Below are 3,801 nucleotides of genomic sequence, written 5' to 3' on the forward strand. Positions count from 1 at the left end.
CGACACCTAGAACCCCCAACATGTGATATTAACCCTCTGCATCCCCAACAGCAAGGCATCCTGGGATATAGTACTGCTGCACCCGAGACCTTTTCTAAAGCGTGCATACTCCCTCATAATGAAAAACAAAATGACAAAATGCTGCTACAAGCCAGGTATTTCATATGACAAGACTGCAATTTAGGAGTCTACTAAAAAATTATAGCATGGCAAGTCATTGTGAAATACATGCTCCCTTGCTGGGATCAACTGACCTTTGGTCTCATGACTACTATCCGCTCAGAGACAGTGTTGTACACTACCCATCTCACTGTAAATCCAGCCTTGTCATATGTTATTCCTTTTTTACTATAATAAACACTTGCAGTTATTCTTATCATCAGTAAAAAAAAAGATGTACAGCTTATTGTGCAGTTTTTTAAAAAATTCCAGAGATTACTGTAGTGTAATACCAGAGAATGAAAGAGATTTAAGCGTCATTCTCCTAAGCTTTCAACACTGCCTGGCAACAAATACAATGGGGGAAACTGTGTTTTCATAAGTAATTCTTCCATATGAACAGGGTGCCACTACCTCAGCTATATGTAATGGGCCACAAAAATTGGTTTAAATCCATGAAGTCAGTAAAGCTGTGTTTAATTACATCAGCTGAATAGCTGGTCCACTTCTTTTGACTATTATAAAGGTAGGACAAACAATCAAATTGGGAACCAATCTTCAGCTGCTGTAAATTGGTTCCACTATACCGAAGTCCCCCTAAGAAATGCTAGTTGGCACCCAGTAAAAATCTAGTCCATGGATTGTGCTAAATATATAAAATAGAACAAAAATCAAAAAGAAAAAGTGAAAAATTGGTATTGGTCAATGAAAAAGCTTTGCAATGTCAAAAGATGACTTAAATTATTGGGCTCAGTTGTTAACACACTGAAGCTCCTGGCAGGAGGGAAAGGCTGCTTCTGAGATTTAGTAAACCCTCCAGCTGTGGAGGTTTGCTAAGCGATCACCTCCAGAAACTTTGGCTGTTAGTTACTTTTTGACACACTGAAGAGCCAAAAGTACTTTTGTTTTTTATTTCTTCTTTTTTATCTGGTTATCCCAGATGCATGGTTAACAGTGCTTTTGGCCAATTAAATACACTGTTCTAAAGTGCTTAGGAAAAAAAGAACAAAAGAGGAAAAGCCCATGTTCCATATACCGATTTTACAATCAATGAGATCAGATATTTTCTACTTATTAATACAGAAGGGCCAGATGCACAGAGACATAAAACCAATCATATCTAGCTACAAAAAAAAAATCTTCACTGGGATGGTGGAAGGCAGATGAGAGGAATCTGTTTCATTGACTTCATATTATGATAATTCTTCACTCTTAAATCCTGAAACAACAATCCCATACAACCTAATCATATGACTTGACTCGCTGGCTTATCATCCTCAACAATAGCAATACTGTATTTACTCAAATACAAGAATACAATACAATACTAAATCAGCACAAGAAAAAAGGTCCTTGTCTTACACATGCATACAAGGAAACCACATTTAAAACACCGGTCATGTCTACATTAAATGCTGACTGCACAGTTGGTACTGCACAGTCATTTAGGACTTTTACACAAGTACTAAATGACTGTGCAGTAACTGGCATTACTGCGCAGTAGCATCCCTGAACAGCTTTCTGGTGATGCTGACTGTACAGAATTTCGTGCCATGAAATGCTACTGCACAGTAGTATTGAGCTACTGCACAGTCAGCATTCTATGTAGACACAGCCACCGTCTACTTTTGAACTGCTGCTAAAAGCAGCATGTCTTCAGTAATAAAAACTAACTATAATGGTGATTAAACAACACTGAGCATGACTATAAAACACATAGCCCATATTGTTACATCAGGCCTAGAGGTACTGCAATACCATGCCAGTACCAGGAGGGCCACAGAAAACCCTGACACCCCACGCTTTTGGTGCCAAAAATGTTATATTTGGTCTTATCCAAAAAGGAGAAGATGCTGATGGGAACCTACTTTTTCTTTTTTGTGTGTGTGTGAGAATTTTTTTCATGTTTCAAGCCAAATTAGCCAAATCAATTCCAGATCCATGAGTCAGTCAAAAACCATAAGTGGCCCTACCACCAGCAAACATCCTCCAACCCCACTTGGGGCTTCAGATGTTTCTAAATCATTTGGCAGGCATCCTATATGCAGGCCCAAGCCCAGAGGCTTAGGGTTCAGATGGCCCTGAGTTTTGCTTGCCCTCAGACATAAGGTCTCAGGAACAAGCTAGGCAGAAGTCTCTTATTTCCATAAAGTGGACTGTGCCCACCTGGCTTTGAACACCTGTTCACATGTTGCCTTGGCTCGGGCGGCCAGCGGTGTACGTGCTGAAGCTTCGTGTGACTACTGAGGTGGACCTCGATCACCTCAGATGCTACTCCTGAACTCTCCTGCCATAACTTGGAATGTAATACCAGTGGAGGGAGTGACCTCTGAAGATCCCTCAGGGGTGATCACTTTGCTTGATGGATGTTCGTGGGGCTCCACCTCCCCATACACTCCAAACTTATGCAAACATCCAGTGAGACACCATGTCTTGGAATGGCTGTCTCTCTGGTGTGGATGTTTCTTGATCCCGATGCCCTCTTCTGGCTTTATTTCCCAAACTTTTATTTTCTGTACTAGGCCACCAGTCTACTGGGCATGCCTGTTGTTTCTCTCCTTCCTGCCTCCTGTGACCAGCCAGTAGCACTGGGTCTGCCCAATGATGTATTGGCAATTAGGCCCCTTTTGTGGTGGACCTGTACAACAAGACCCTTCCAGGACAAGAGAAGAGGGAAACCAAAAGGAAAAAAAACACAATAACCCTGTTCCACTAATATGCTCACTCCTAGTGCTCACAGCATCCCCAAGATCACTAGCTTCAGGGACAAGAAAGAACCTGAATGCTCCAGACCATAAAAAAAAGAAAAAAAGAAGGCAAAGAAGAAAAAAAGAAGTAAAGCTAAAGGCGGACTATCGGGATGGTCCTACGGTCCCACTGCTAGGGCTTGATGGTGTCCCCTGGACGCCACGCCTCTGAAGTCTCCCTTTCATTGCTTCTGCCAGCCCACCTCCACAACCCAATACCTGAGTATCTGGGGAAGTGAAATTCTACCTTCTCCAAGTCTGCTATGGCCCCTTCTACAGTGCCGTCGTAGTCCTCACGCCACCAGGTGGGGTGCCCTATGCTGTGCTCCCCTGTCACTGCTCAGGGTGCTCTGCCCCAAGCGCACTCCATCTCCCTGTGCTGGGGCTGTTCATTGCCAGGGCAGGGAGTTCCCACTGCTACTCCCTGCCCGGATTGCCCTTCTTCAAGCCGGCACTGCCTGAGGCTGGCATGGAGAGCCTCCGCTGCCTGTGCCACTCTCCCTGCTTCTCTCTCGATGTTCCCTTTGATCTTCACTGGCTGGTGATTACCTGTGACATCACCTGCTGACTCCAGTTAGATAAAGGTGCAGGTTGAGAACTGCCCGGGCTATGTTCTTTGTTTCCTCGGTGACGGTCACCCTGTTGCAGGTAAGTGATTTTGTTCAGGGTTTTCTTTATTTCTGTATATGTTCCCCATCCTGAGGTGCCCTGAGAGTGTGGTTCCAGGTTCCCCCAAGCTAGTGCCCCTGGGATATGGACATAAAGCCAAGATCTTCCCACTTCAGCAGTAAGTGGGAGATTAACTATACGTTACCTCTGAGGGTACTACCCCATGCCAGAAAAACGGTTATCTCAGCAACTAGGAAAAACACCTTTTTTTTTGCAAAAATATTTA

General features: G+C 43.7%; 1 long non-coding RNA gene across 1 annotated transcript in view; it reads left to right on the top strand.

Annotated features, from left to right (window-relative positions):
- Window positions 1-2,192, top strand: part of LOC109301714 — a 23,306-nt gene extending 21,114 nt beyond the window's left edge. The window contains exon 4 of the long non-coding RNA XR_002098579.1: window positions 2,082-2,192. This is a non-coding gene — a long non-coding RNA (uncharacterized LOC109301714). The remainder of the gene's footprint in view (window positions 1-2,081) is intronic.
- Window positions 2,193-3,801: the final 1,609 nt, after the last annotated feature.

Source organism: Gavialis gangeticus, unplaced genomic scaffold, assembly GCF_001723915.1.
Source record: "Gavialis gangeticus isolate Ggan-Ray unplaced genomic scaffold, GavGan_comp1, whole genome shotgun sequence".
Taxonomy (NCBI): domain Eukaryota; kingdom Metazoa; phylum Chordata; order Crocodylia; family Gavialidae; genus Gavialis; species Gavialis gangeticus.